The sequence below is a fragment of the Idiotropiscis lumnitzeri genome, unplaced genomic scaffold (genome assembly GCF_059441095.1).
Source record: "Idiotropiscis lumnitzeri isolate Australia: NSW breed Sydney's pygmy pipehorse unplaced genomic scaffold, RoL_Ilum_1.0 HiC_scaffold_163, whole genome shotgun sequence".
Lineage (NCBI taxonomy): Eukaryota > Metazoa > Chordata > Actinopteri > Syngnathiformes > Syngnathidae > Idiotropiscis > Idiotropiscis lumnitzeri.
Window position 1 is genome coordinate 209148 of NW_028283701.1, and position 16080 is coordinate 225227.

Here is a 16080-nt window from a genome sequence, read left to right on the forward strand (position 1 = left end):
ATGTGGTACCCACGAAGGCAGAGAAACTAAGCAGTGTGTATGTGGTACCCGGGAAGGTAGCAAAACCAGGGAGTGTGCATAGATACAGACCCCAAAAGTGATTAAAACCAAATAAAGTCCCCAGAAGATCATCTGTAGTCAGGTGAAGGACCCTGTACTTTGTTCAACTCATTTACTCCCTTAGACGTACAAAGACGTCTTTTAATGCAATGGCGCCCTCTACCAAAGACGTATAAGTACGTTTCCTGTCTTTTTTACGTCATAGTGTACATAAGGGTCTGATGCAACCTCTGACTGAGAATCAGCCTTGTCCGCATTGTGAATCATGTAAAAATCACCCAGCAGGGGGCAGAGGTGCAAAAGATCCGCCTTGAATCTGCGCCAGAGGTACAAATGGGGGGGCGGGATCCTGGGGTAGACTTATAAGTGTGGAGAGCAGCGTGGGTAGCAGCAGCATCGGCAGCACTAGCAGCAGTCGCATTAGTAGCGTTAGCAATGAAATCCTCCAAGCAAATGACGATCGAGGAATGCTTTTTTGTAAAAAAAAAGCTTCCTAAAAGCATCAAGGCGATGGAGACGCTTTGGTTGAGAGGATGACGCTTCGTCGTCGTCACAACAAAACGGCGTCTAAAGAGGGTGCGCGTGCCTTGCGGCCTGCATCGCCTGCCTTCGGACAATAGCCAAAGCAGCTGAGAGTCCTCACCAGATCCCCCCCGAACGAGGAGGTAAGCGCTCGCAAGTTACCATTGAACATGTGGTTTTACCCCTCATGCTTTTATTGTACATATCATGCATCTTGCGGGCAGAAAATGTCGCGTAAATGTGCAGTTAGACGCGAGCTTGCTCGCTGACTTCCTCATCCGGCCGCCTCTATTGCACAATTACACGCGAGCGTAAGTCCTCGCCGACGAGGAAGTAAACGCTCGCAAGTTACCATTAAACATGTGGTTTTAGCCCTCATGCTTTTATTGTACATATCATGCATCTTGCGGGCAGAAAATGTCGCGTAAATGTGCAGTTAGACGCAAGCTTGCTCGCTGACTTTCTCGTCCGGGCGCCTATTGCACAATTACACGCGAGCGTAAGTCCTCGCCGACGAGGAAGTAAACGCTCGCAAGTTACCATTGAACATGTGGTTTTAGCCCTCATGCTTTTATTGTACATATCATGCATCTTGCGGGCAGAAAATGTCGCGTAAATGTGCAGTTACGCGCGAGCGCATCTCCTCCCCGACGAGGAAACAACAATACTGAATGGTGTGGTAATCATGCATACTTTCTAAAATTCACAGATTGTGCATCCCGCGGCAAGAAAGTTCCTCCTCGTCTTGTTGGTGTAAAGAAAGGTAAATTATAATATGAAACTTCACACGCCAGCAATAAAATGCAGCAATAAATATATATTTCCAATTGTTTGTATTTCTGTAATTTACAGGTTGTGCATCAGGAAGCAGTGGTTCCGGATGGCGTCACACTGGATGGCAACCGAGGAAAATCGACTTTACAGCAACCCCTGGACCACTGAATGCCGCTGCCCATTTGGAGTCTGAGGAGCCAGCTGATTTCCTGCAGCTGTTTCTCACGGATGAGCTTCTGCAGCACATCGCGGATGCCAGCAATCACTTCCCAGACAATTATTTTCACACAAACCCCAGTGGACAAACACAAGCTCGCCTATTTTCCACGGACCAGCAAAGCCAGACCACAACGAAAGTGTCGGGTCTGTTTGTGCAAAGGCAAACGGAGTGAAACAAGAATGTGGTGTGAACTATGTTGTGTGCCCTTGCATCAAGGCAACTGTTTTATTTTATATCACACAAAAAAAAAGTATGTATGACACTGATGTATTTCATTTTTGTACATAGTTCAACAGTTCAGTCGTTTAGTGTTATGTGCAAATAAATTTATTTTATCAAAAACATTTTTTGTGCTTTTTTTTGTTATTTTATAGAAGGCATGCATTATTTAGATGTTAGAGGTGTCATAAAAGCCATAAATAATAGTGTCAAAATTCAAATTATGGTCAAAATGCATCAGTTTACAAAAAGCTCATTTTCTCAGTTTTTTCCCCAGGGATTGGAGTTTTCATGAAATTTAGCTATTTTCAAATGCCGATTGCTCAAGAATGGAAAAAGATAGGAACAAACATTTTTTTCTGTTGAAAGAAGAGAGTCTCATCTTTCTTCGGGTGTGCTCCATGTCTATATAGCATTAGAATACTATATTCTGTGGGCCTTGCAATATTAGTCAAAACCCAGGAAAACGCTGGGATTGAGCGGGTTGCTCCAGTGAAAATGGCTGGTATTTAATGAGTTAAGACTGGTTAGGACATCCGGCTCGCAGTCCCAAGGTGCAGGGTTCGATCCCGGGACCCAGCTTTCCTGTGTGGAGGTTGCATTTGTGAGTGAGTTTGAGCGCAGATGGTTGTTCGTCTTTGCGTGCCCTGCGATTGGCTGGCAACCACTTCAGGGTGTGCCCCGCCTACTGTCCGTTGACAGCTGGGTAGGCTCCAGCACGCTATCCTTGTGAGAATAAGCGGATTGGATATTACATGTATGTGTTTATGCCCTAGGCCAGGCGAGGGCAAACTACGGCCCGGGGGCCACATGCGGCCCGTTAAGTTTTAATCCGGGCCGCCGAACTTGAAAAAAATTTAATGAATAAACCTTGTTAATGTTTTATTTTCTAAACACTGTGGTTTTCAAAGACAAATATTATTGTTGGAATGCTTTTATTCACTTTCATTTAAAATTAAATGTATTTTTTTTCTCAGATGAGGTGAGGTTTCCAAAACACTCCATCCATCTGCTCCTGGTCCGGCCCCTCTGTCATATTTTAGAACCCATTGTGGTCCTCCAATCAAAAAGTTTGCCCGCCCCTGCCCTAGGCTTTGTGTCTTTGCTTGGTTGACTGTGTAATGAGTGTATGAATGCATTTCTTTCTACCAGACACCTTGGACTTCCCATGGCAGATTAATAATCTATTTTATCTATCCATCAGGGTCACGAATGTCATTTGATGAGTAGAGAATTTAGAGTCTCCAATTAACCTAATATACATGGATTTGCGCATGGAAACCTGAGAAAAAGCCCTTAGTCCTACTTTTCCATCTGAACCACTTTATCCTCACGAGGGTCACAGCCGTGACATCCCAGCTGACTTCAGAAAGTAAGTGGGCGACGACTCATGATCTCTTGGTTGAATAATATTGTTAGGGGCTCAAAATGGCCCTCTACAATAAAATGGCAGAAGAATATTACATACTCTCTGGCAGAAGAATATTGCGTTTTTTTTGTTTTGTCCAATTAACTTAAATAAAACTTGGGAAAATTTAATGATTACATGTAAACCAGCTGGTCTTCCCCATACCAAGCCCTGGCTAAAACTGACTGAAAAATGCATGATGTGTGCCTTTTAAACTCCTCGGCCCATCCACTATGCCAGGGATGGGCAAACTTTTGGATTGGGAGGGGGGGGGCACAATGAGTCCTAAAATACATTTAATTTTAAACGAAAGTGAACAAAAGCATTACAACAATATATATGTCTTTGAAAAACCACAGTATTTAGAAAATAAACCATTAACAAGGCTTATTCATTTAATTTTTTTCAAGTTTGGGGGGCTGGATTGAAACGTTTAACGGGCCACAAGTGGCCCCCGGGCCGTAGTTTGCCCAAGTGCCCTAAGCCAATTGATTCTAAAAAATAACAGTTTTCTTCATCAAAACAACATTTTATGATCAACATAAATGTTAGTGAGTACATAAAGGTATACTCATTCGATCTATCATAACCCCATGCACTTAGACTGTACAAAAAAAAGAAAATTTTTATTTTAAAACCTAGTATTTCGCCATGACGTCACACGCTAGCGTCAAGTGCTTGGCGCTAAAAACCCGGAAGTAACAGCGGCGCTCGGTTTGAAAGTGGAGAGTTGTGCATGGTAGGCGAATTCGGGAGAAATGTTTGTTGAACACGAGGACTGTGGCGTAGAAGATGGTTTAACAGCGATCTAGTGCGCACCCAACCGTGATGGCTGACCAACGAAATAAATGCGGACCGACGGAGTGGACTGACAGGACGTGGAAAACAGGTGTGTGGCATGTGTGCGTGTGCACGAATGTGGGAGCGCGTTCACTATGGTGGCAGCGATCGCAAAGCAGCAGCACCACTCCTTGACAAAAGTATTGTACTTTCTCTGATGTTTTGGGTTTGCTCTGCTTTGGGGTTTGTAGTTCTGGCCACGCAAAAGTAACAAAGCAAGTTCTTGGATGTCTGCTTTTTTCTTGAACTGTTAATTGGTTAACATCGTGGCTCTTATTTTTATCTAATGTATGGAGTTTGGTGGCTATCTATATGCACAACTATATTAGTTGCACTTGAAATTGCATACAGAAAATTAGTATAAATAGGTTACGCTATAAAGTATAACAATATTAACAATCGTTATTGTTGTTACTGTTTATTTATTTTATTTTGCAATAACTGTGCTCCAAGCTTAGCTGTTGTGCCAGCTGCCAAGTAAAAATATGTAATCTCACTCAATAATAGGAATAAATACTTAACTAACATCTCAATTTTTCGGGTTGGGCTGTGGGGGAGGGGAGGGTGGCTGCCTGACATAAAGCAGACTGTCCTGCACATGCGCAGACCAGCCGAGTGTGTGAAGTGTGCGTAAGTGCAGTACCGGGACCGACCACTAGACAGCGATCCTGAGTAATTTTTCCGCACACACATTTCTAGCACACTCGTCTTGTTTTTGTGACCTTCCTGGGAAGCCCTGAAACTTTGACAGGACCTCCCCCTGAGCTTCTTATCACTGAATTCAATGCTCTTTTTTGTGGGGCCCAGATTTTTGGTCCCCACAAAAATTTTGGTCCCCTACAGTGGGTGTGCTGTCCGATGTTGGTCCCCAACATGTAGCTTATACAAACACACACACACACCCCTACTTGTTTTTGTGACATTGTTGGGCCACCTGAGCAAAACTCACATTGTGGGAACCACCCTTTCTAGTGGTTGTACAGCTCTGAAAAAAATCAGGCAGTGTCCAGGAATTTAGTTAAACACAAAAACCACTTCAAATTACCAATTAATGACCTGGAGGTCAAATGAGTGACTCAAGTGCATGTAATTCAGTCACTGTAGCCCAAAGATTCTCTGGGCCAGTGGATGAACCATTATTCGTCTTGGACAGCATTGAAGCAGGCCGTAGCCTGGTTTCTAAAGCTGAAAGACTTACTGACAGAGTAAAGGAAAATAGAAAGGAGTTAATCACATTAGGTGAAGAAGGCAAGATGAATTTATTCAAGAGAACTGTCAAAGGAAAGTATTTGACCTGCGACGACTTGGATAAAGCAGAAAGAGAACTTGTGAAATACTGTCAAAGGCGAAGTTTCAAAAAAGATTTAGCCATATTTGAAAAACAAAAAAGGGTGAAGAAAAGTAGCCCACTTTACAAGTTCAATATAGTACTTCAAGATGGTGTCATGAGGGTTGGTGGACAGTTGAGCCACGCAGCCATGCCTGAAACAGCAAAACAGCAAGCCATCTTGCCAAGGATTCACATAACACAAAGCTAGTCCTGAGATACATTCATGAGATTACAGCTCACGCTGGAAGGAACCACATGATGGCTAATCTGCATCAACAGTTTTGGATACCTCGAGCTGCTAGAGTCATCAGAAGAGTGCTACCTGACGATCCGCCTTTCAAGAGAATTGGCGTTGATTATTTTGGTCCATTCTAAGTAAGTAGGGTTAGAGGACAAGTAAAGAGATACGGCGTGATTTTTACATGTCTCGCTGTACGAGCCGTACATCTGGAAATTGCATCTTCACGTGACACAGATGCTTGTCTCAACGCAATCCGAAGATTTCTTGTCAGAAGAGGACAAGTGAGAGAGATGTATTCTGATAACGGAACCAACTTTAGATCAGCTGACAGTGAAATGAAGAAATCAATCAAAGAATGGAACACTAAGTAAATCGAGAAACACTTGCTGCAAAAAGGTATTCAGTGGCATAGCAATCCCCCAGCAGGTTCCCACCACGGAGGAAGCTGTGAGCGACTTATTTGGTCTGTGAGAAAAATCCTGAATGTCACTGTAAAAGAACAAATTTCGGGTGAAGAAAGTCAATATACCTTGCTTGGTGAGGCTGAAGCAGTTATAAACAGCAGGCCTATCACAAGGACATCTTCCGACCTCAACGACTTGGAAGCACTCACACCCAACACTCTGTTGTGGCTGAAGGTCAAACCTGAGTTACCTCCTGGAGTCTTCTGTAAAGACGACCAATACGCCCCAATACGTACCTCTGGGAATGAGCTGGTCAGCTCTTTAAAGAGTATTATGTAAGTTGAAATACATTAATCCATTTTTCTTTTTTGGACCATCTTTAACTGTGTAGTGTGTAATGTCTAAAATACAAAATGATCAGATTTTAGGGTGCAGTTGACGACTGTGGCACAGGTCCTCGCTCTACAAGTGCTAATAGTCTTCGGCAAAGAGAAAAATCTGCCATAAGGTACAGAAAACATTGGCATCAGAGTAAATGGATGCATGTTTTTGCAATGTGCGAGGAAACTGGCGAACTCAGAGAAAACTACGCAGGCTTGGGAGAACATGCAAACTCTACACAGGAAGGCCGGAGCCGGAATCGATCCCACAACCTCTGCATTGTGAGACCATCGTGCTCACAAGTCGCCCACCGTGGCGGCCGTCCATTATGAATGCCATCCCACCATCCATTATCTGTACGGCTTCTCCTCACAAGGGTTGCGGGGGGTGCTGGAGCCTATCCCAGCTATCTTGGGGCAGTAGGTGGGGTACACCCTAAACTGGTTGCCAGCCAATCGCAGGTCACACAAAGACAAACAACCATCCGCGCTCACACTCACACCAATTTAGGGTGTCCAAACAACCTGCCATGCATGTGTTTGGAATGTGGGAGGAAACCGGAGAACCCACGCAGGCGTGTGGGAAACATGCAAACTCCAAACAGGAAAGCCGGAATCAATCCCGCGACCTCTGCATTGTGAGACCATCGTGCTAACAAGTCGCCCACCATGCATCCCTGCTAAATAAATGATTAATTTTTACATTTTAGTATTTGTGCGATCTTGTGTTCATGACAGCATTTTCAACAGTGTGGGTGTTTGTATGAAAGCATTTCACTCGTGTATGGGCATGAGCATGTTTCAGTTGTATTTATGAATAACAATAATTTCACAATTGTGCCTGAGCGCCTTTCACTGGTGTGTATGAGAATGTTTCACCTATGTGTATGAGCGCATTTGACGAGTGTATGAGCAACAACTATTTCACTAGTGTGTATGAGAGCGTTTCACTCGTATGTATGATAGCGTTTCATAAGTATGCATGAGCAACAACAATTTCACTGGTGTGTAAGAGTGCATTTCAGAAGTGTGAAGCGATTCCTGACTTTTGTCCCCAACGGCACCTCATACTCCCCATCTCCCGCTCACTTCTCCTGACCCCATGAGCCATCCCCGTTGCTACTACATGGAGATTTGATGTGTTTTTTTGTTTTTTTTGTTATTAGCTTCTTCAACATCTCTTCTGATTCTCATCTCTTCTCTGGCGCTCGTCTCCGCCTGTCTGATTTGAAGTCGACCTCAGAATTTGCACTATTTTGACATGACTTCTGTGGTAATCACTACTGACATATTGTGTCATTTGCTCAATAATACATTAAAATTATAATAAATAATTAAAATGGGTCCGGTGCCGAGCTCTGGCTTCATATCTTTAAAAGTGGTCTTCTCAAATCTGTTACTAATGGCCTCTAAATCAGTTGTGGTAGAGAAGGGGCAAATTAGACCTTATGGCATCTTAATTTGGTCAAGTCTTGTACCCATTTTCAAGGCCAGCGACTATTGCTTTAGCTATATACAAGAAAAGGATTACTCTGAATATACACAACAACAAATCCCAGATGTCCAACCCAAATGTTGTTTCAAAATAATCCAGTTCAGATGATAAACAAATGTATTGGTATGTTGAGGTCATTATTTCAAATCAAAATATACACTTCTTTTTCAGACAATGGGGAGGATCGAAGAAGTGGAAAAGTTGCAGGAGTAACTTCAAAACAATGCAAAGAGACAGAATCTGGAAGAATGTCAAGTTTGTCCATGTTTATATTTCTGGAATTTAGTGGGCGTGCATCTCGAAATGTTTGGGGATGGTTCGGGCTGCCAGACAAGACTTTCACTGCGAGCGCTGGACCACTGGATGCTGCGGCAAACAGCGGACTTCTTGCAGCTATTTATTACCAACAAGCTACTCCTGCACATCAATGATGCGGATGGCACAGACTGCTTTGCAGACAATTATTTTGAGGCAAAACCAAGAGGTCTGTAAGCACTCTGAAAACAAAGTAAAATATTTGACACCCACGGCAAAAAAAGCCATGCTACAGCATAGGGCTGGGCGATAAACCGAAAATTTACCGTTACCGAAATTTATTACAATGACCGAAATCATTTTGCCCATGTCGGTAAATTCGATGAATAAAAAAAGAAAAGCCTTTTGTCTGCGGCAATGTTCATGCCCCTTTAAGACCGCTACAGCGCCTCTAGTCATGTGACTCCACCCGTCTGTCGCTCTCGTTGCTGGCGATTCAAATCCAGAAGCTTTCTCACCACCCACAACACAACCATGCTGTGCTGAAAGTTCAAAGTGAGAAGCAAGGTTCGACAAGTGACAACAGCCCATGAACGGAGGCGACACCATACGAGAGAACGTCTCAGAGGTGGACGCGATAGCTTAGCACATAGCTAAAGATAAAGCTCCTCTAGCTACGTGGCGCGCACAGGATTTAAACGCTTCATGAAAGCCGTATTTCCCGATATGGACTACATCGGGCCGGGAGCTTAGACATGTCAAGCATTTTGCATCTACATCCGACTTGTGGTCGGGTCGCAACATGGATCCCTGATTGAGCCTAACTGTGCATTACATAGATGACAAGTGGCGACTGCGCAGCAGAGTACTCGAGACGGCACATTTTCCCCGATAATACCCACTTGTTTATTTGGCTTGCATTGACATTTTCTTTCATTTTATTTAGCGTTTTTTTATTTGCCATTATTTACATCATGAGAGCATCTTGGCGCAATCTATTTGCAGAAAAAGATTTCGCAAGAGGTACCCTTTTTCTTTGTGACATTGTTCAAGTCATGCAAAGCAAGCTCAGGGTTCGCGGTTAACCGCTTCCCGATTGCCCGGGGCAAGTGAAATTTGGCCACGGGCAAGGTAAAATTATGGGCAACTTGCCCGACCGGGCAAGCATTTTTTAAAGCAGCCAAATATCTTTAATTTTGACGAAAACGGTGGTGTGATCTGTTTGTGTGCACTGTATGGTGATGGTTTAACCCAGACAACCCCTTATGTTTTGGTATGGTCCATTGGCCTTATCGGGGGCAATGGGCGGGCGCTACGGGGATCAGTTAGTTCAGTGAATGTCGAGTTAAAGTGGACGTCAATAAATCCCGCAGTATTGGAACTCGCTGTCGTAGCATCCTCATTTGAAGTTTGAAAAACACAACAAAAACCTACGATATTTTGGCCGAAAATTGGCGACGAGTTCGTTCAAATCCGAACATTTCGGATTCCTCTGACATGACTAAAATAGCTCGAATATTTTTAAGTAGACAATTCAGTTGTGAGTAAGGAAGGGAGTAATATTTGATTATTGGCTGTTAATTCATTAGCTCCATGATGTGACCTGACATAGTGTCAGTGACTGTGTTCTGTTTATGCTATGAAACTTATGGAGGCAGCACCACAGGCACTGGTCTTAAAGGAATACACAAATTTGCCACACTCATAATTTACTCATGTGATTCCTCAATTAATACGCTCTCCTGGACTTAAAATTGATCATCTGGATTGCTGTAATATCATTTTCCCAATTTAACATGCAGATTTGTTAATTATTAAAACTACAATTAACATTTTCAATAACTGCACAGGATGATACATTTGCTCTTGTGAGTAGGGTTTCATGGTTGACGATGAAAACAAGATTAATTTATGCTTATCAGATTATATGTTTATTTACATTTGTGGCGCACATTTTACAACCATAAACATTTTATTCTTAGAGAAAAAAAATTGTCACTTGCCCAAGTCGGGCAAGTAATTTGGCCACTCGGGCAAGGCAAATTTTAGTGGCACTTGCCCTATGGGCAAGCAGTTTTTAAAGTTAACCGCGAACCCTGCAAGCTATTTGGAATGTTCATACAAATGATTTTTGTACTTTTATTTTTCATTGAAAGTAAAGTGTACCAGTTGGTCAATAAAAAAAACAGTCAATATGCAATTCCTGCATTTATTTTGATTTTAGTCCACGTGGGAATTTATTGTGCATTTATCGTTATCGAGGTAAAATTGCTCGATTTCTCGCGATATTGATTTGAGGTCATATCGCCCAGCCCTTCTACAGCATGTATACAGTGTGAGACGTGTTGTGTTCACTTGCTCCAAGGCAATTGTTTTTAAGTGTATACCACATACCCAACGAATTGTGTAATTTGTATGGCGGGGTGTACACATGCGTTGCAAAAACACATGCACACACTGTCACTCACGCACTTCCGTATATAGTTTATTTCAGCACCTTTTGTCATGCTGTTTTTATTTTATAGAAGGAAAGCATTATTTTGATGTCTGAGCTGTCACAAAAGAAAAAATAGAACTGTTGAAGTCAAGTCAAGCTTGTGCTTGAAATGTTTGTTCTTAGTTTCTCAGTTTTTCGTGAGCAATGGGAATTCAGTTATATTCAAACGCTGTCAGGTAAAGGCTCCATATTTTTATAGCATTATAGCACACTATTCTGTGGGCGCTAGAATTGAAGGGTTTGCGTTAGTAAAAATAGGTGGGATTAAATGAGCTGAAGTGTATCTCTTGAGTGCTCCTTAAATATTTGCCTGTGTTGGTATATTTTATTTTGGTCGTGTCATGTTTATTCTTACGCTGAAAGAGACATGAGGTGTTCGAAAAAAATAAATGATTTTTTTTCCCGGTCAAAACTACCAATGGTGTCTGTTTTTTTTCCCTCCGTGAAATGTACGAGTTATCACTTTGACGCGCATGATGTCACGTGGCTGGAGGACTGGAAACTTGCACGAACAACATTTACGTTGAAATGTAACAATGACACATATATCGACATCTAACAAACATGCATGGGCATCTAACATTGACACTTACATTGACGTCTATAACATAAACCATTACAATCACATCTAACAAACACGGACATCTAACAGACACATCGACATCCATCATAAACATTTACATAGACATCGACATCTAACCAACCTTTACATAGACATCTTACACACATCGACATCTAACAAACATTTACATAGACATCTAACATAAACACATCTAATATAGACACATAGATTGACATCTAACATCGACACATTGAGATCTAACATAGACATACATTGACATCTAACAAAGACTGTTACATCGACAACTAACATCGACACAAGGCTTTGTCAAATGACACGTCATGACGACATATACAGAGACACAAGGCACAACAGCATATTTTTGGTACAAATTGAACCCGATATGTTAGCTACCTCGTTCGACTTAAAGGGTTAGCGAACTTGTTATGGTGGTTGAGGCGTGGTGGCTACCCAGCTCGTGTAGTGTATATTAAACTTAAGTTAATAATTTATGACCAGTAAACACGGATGTTGTAACGCAAAACAATGTTCAAATGTTAGTTTTTTTTCAACACATTTCATGAGAAAAAGCTCTACTTGTCTGTGAGAAATGTATGTTGTAGACCCATTATATAACACAATATTACACAATTTTACATTGGAATTTCATTTAATAAAACATTGACAATTATCTTTACAAACACTGTGTATGATTCATCTTTTCATTTGTTGTTCAATGAGCAAAACAGTGGCGATCAAAACAGTGCAAATTAAATGACATTTTATAGGTATCTGGCTGCAATACAGTGAACCCTCGCTACTTCGCGGTTCACCTTTCGCGGGTTCAGTGCTTCGCGGGTCTAAAAAATATTCGGGGGCATTGTAGTTTCGCCGAGCGGCACGACGGGGCGCTGGAGTGGTTAGACGGCCGGCGTGCGCCGAAGAAGAACGTGGGCGAAGAGGAGAGTGGACAAAGAAGAGCACGTTCCCCCGGGCACGATTTGGGGCGACGTTTCGCGCGGTTCGGACCGTACCAGAGCTCCGGCCAGCGTGCGTGGCAGTTAAGCCGAAGAGGAACAACTTCCGCCCGGGCACTAGCGGGGCGACATTTCGCTCCGTTCGGGACCGTGCGAGAGCTCCGGAGGAGACCGGCCGGCGTGCGTGGTTGTTAAGCCGAAGAGGAACACCTTCCGCCCGGGCATGAGCGGAGCGCGAGGCTGTCAGTTATGAATGAATAAATGAATAAATAAATGAAGAATGCCAGGGCACACCGGACGGCGTACCAGCAGGTAAAAGTCGAAGTAATTAAATAAATACAAAAAGAAGTAATTGAATAAATACAAAAATAATGGCTGGGGAATAAAAAAATGTTTTAATAATTTTTTTTTTTGTTATAACATGAATTTCACCCTCTCTCTCTCTACCCGTATATATATATATATATATATATATATATATATATATATATTATTTTATTTATTTATTTTTTTAAGCATTTTTGAAGGTGCGCCGCTACTTCGCACTTTTTTTTTTTAAGCATTTTTGAAGGTGCGCCGCTACTTCGCGGATTTTCAGTTTTCGCGGGTGGTCTCGGTCCCCATTAACCGCGATAACCGAGGGTTCACTGTAGTAAGTTACATTCTAATTTACATTTACAGGTAATGGAAATGACTACTGGTAACCTCAATTTAACTGTATTTCAGTCAGAATGCCTCAAACATCATAAAAAAATAAAACGTTGAGTATTATTTCTCCTTCAAAATGTCAGAAGAAATACTCTATAATGGCCTGACGACATCAACATAGTTTATAGTATATAGCAGGGGTGGGAAAACTTTTTTATTGGCGGGCCACAATGGGTTCTAAAATTTGACAGAGGGGCTGGACCAGGAGCAGATGGATGGAGTGTTTTGGTAACCTCATCTCATCTGAGAAAAAAAATACATTTAATTTTAAATGAAAGTGAACAAAAGCTTGTCTTTGAAAAACCACACTATTTTGAAAATAAAACATTAACAAGGTTTATTTTTTTTTTTTTCAAATTCGGCGGGCCGGATTAAAACGTTTAACGGGCCGCATGTGGCCCCCAGGCCGTAGTTTTCTCACGACGGTATATAGCATAGCGGCATAGGTTCCCTCGTCAACATCAAGTGAGTTACCCTCTTACCAAGACCAAAATACGGGGCTCCCCATCTCCCGGTCACTTCTCCAGACCCCAACAGTCACCCTCGTTGCGAGAACTTTAAGATTCGATGTTTATTTTTTTTCGCTTCTTCAACTTCGTGTCTGATTCTTTTCTCTTCTCTGGCTCCAGGATTCCGCTGTCAATCAGATGACGATTGAGGCGGGACTTCCGGTTCAAAGTCACCCTCAGAGTTTGCAACCATTTGAGATGGCTTCTGTGGTAATAACAACTGTCATAGGTGCAATTTGCTCTATAAAGCATTAAAAAAAAATAATAATAATAAATTACAAAAAATAGTCAAGTACAGCACTCGTCTCATAAACTAGGTAAGAATTTAGCGTTACTAACGTTGCTACACTATAAAGAGTGTTTTACTGACTAGCTAAACCCAGTTTTGGTTTAGCTGTTATAAAAGTTTGGTTTTTTAGTGCTGTAAATGCATTTTCAGCTCGCGCTGTACACATTTGCTATGAGAGGCATTATCTCATAAGGGAAATATTGGACAATCAAATTAATGACTGCCCAGGCTTCAGGATGTCTTTTTACACTATATAAAGGTGGAAATTTACATTGGAAACGTTTAGTTTAGCTGTTAATGAAGTTTCGGTTTTTTAGTGCTGAAAATTCATTGTCTGCTGGCGCTGTACACTTTTTCTAAGTGTTGCAATATCTCATGAAGGAAATACTGGACAATCAAATTAATCACTTTCCAGGCTTCAGGATGCCTTTCTACACTATATAAAGGTGGAAATTTACATTGGAAACGTTTGGTTTAGCTGTTATAAAAGTTTGGTTTTTTAGTGCTGTAAATGCATTTTCAGCTCGCGCTGTACACATTTGCTATGTGAGGCATTATCTCATAAGGGAAATACTGGACAATCAAATTAATGACTTCCCAGGCTTCAGGATGCCTTTTTACACTCTATAAATGTGGAAATTTACATTGGAAACGTTTGGTTTAGCTGTTAATGAAGTTTCGTTTTTTTAGTGCTGAAAATTCATTGTCTGCTGGCGCTGTACACTTTTTCTAAGTTTTGCAATATCTCATGTAGGAAATACTGGACAATCAAATTAATGACTTTCCAGGCTTCAAGGATGCCTTTCTACACTATATAAAGGTGGAAATTTACATTGGAAACGTTTGGTTTAGCTGTTATAAAAGTTTGTTTTTTTAGTGCTGTAAATGCATTTTCAGCTCGCGCTGTACACATTTGCTATGTGAGGCATTATCTCATAAGGGAAATACTGGACAATCAAATTAATGACTGCCCAGGCTTCAGGATGTCTTTTTACACTATATAAAGGTGGAAATTTACATTGGAAACGTTTGGTTTAGCTGTTATAAAAGTTTGGTTTTTTTAGTGCTGAAAATTCATTGTCTGCTGGCGCTGTACACTTTTTCTAAGTGTTGCAATATCTCATGAAGGAAATACTGGACAATCAAATTAATGACTTTCCAGGCTCCAGGATGCCTTTCTACACTATATAAAGGTGGAAATTTACATTGGAAACGTTTGGTTTAGCTGTTATAAAAGTTTGGTTTTTTAGTGCTGTAAATGCATTTTCAGCTCGCGCTGTACACATTTGCTATGAGAGGCATTATCTCATAAGGGAAATATTGGACAATCAAATTAATGACTGCCCAGGCTTCAGGATGTCTTTTTACACTATATAAAGGTGGAAATTTACATTGGAAACGTTTAGTTTAGCTGTTAATGAAGTTTCGTTTTTTTAGTGCTGAAAATTCATTGTCTACTGGCGCTGTACACTTTTTCTAAGTGTTGCAATATCTCATGAAGGAAATACTGGACAATCAAATTAATGACTTTCCAGGCTTCAGGATGCCTTTCTACACTATATAAAGGTGGAAATTTACATTGGAAACGTTTGGTTTAGCTGTTATAAAAGTTTGGTTTTTTAGTGCTGTAAATGCATTTTCAGCTCGCGCTGTACACATTTGCTATGAGAGGCATTATCTCATAAGGGAAATATTGGACAATCAAATTAATGACTGCCCAGGCTTCAGGATGTCTTTTTACACTATATAAAGGTGGAAATTTACATTGGAAACGTTTGGTTTAGCTGTTATAAAAGTTTGGTTTTTTAGTGCTGAAAATGCATTTTCAGCTTGCACTGTACACATTTGCTATGTGAGGCATTATCTCATAAGGGAAATACTGGACAATCAAATTAATGACTTCCCAGGCTTCAGGATGCATTTTTACACTCTATAAATGTGGAAATTTACATTGGAAACGTTTGGTTTAGCTGTTAATGAAGTTTCGTTTTTTTAGTGCTGAAAATTCATTGTCTGCTGGCGCTGTACACCTTTTCTAAGTGTTGCAATATCTCATGAAGGAAATACTGGACAATCAAATTAATGACTTTCCAGGCTTCAGGATGCCTTTCTACACTATATAAAGGTGGAAATTTACATTGGAAACGTTTGGTTTAGCTGTTATAAAAGTTTGGGTTTTTAGTGCTGTAAATGCATTTTCAGCTCGCGCTGTACACATTTGCTATGAGAGGCATTATCTCATAAGGGAAATATTGGACAATCAAATTAATGACTGCCCAGGCTTCAGGATGTCTTTTTACACTATATAAAGGTGGAAATTTACATTGGAAACGTTTAGTTTAGCTGTTATAAAAGTTTGTTTTTTTAGTGCTGTAAATGCATTTTCAGCT

At 41.2% G+C, this 16080-nt stretch overlaps 1 long non-coding RNA gene across 1 annotated transcript; it reads left to right on the top strand.

The window, feature by feature from the left end:
* The first annotated feature begins 420 nt into the window (after positions 1–420).
* Positions 421–1633, top strand: LOC148314972 (uncharacterized). Its single transcript, XR_015841371.1, has 3 exons — positions 421–725; positions 1292–1345; positions 1435–1633. It is a non-coding gene; the product is annotated as an uncharacterized LOC148314972 (long non-coding RNA).
* Positions 1634–16080: the final 14447 nt, after the last annotated feature.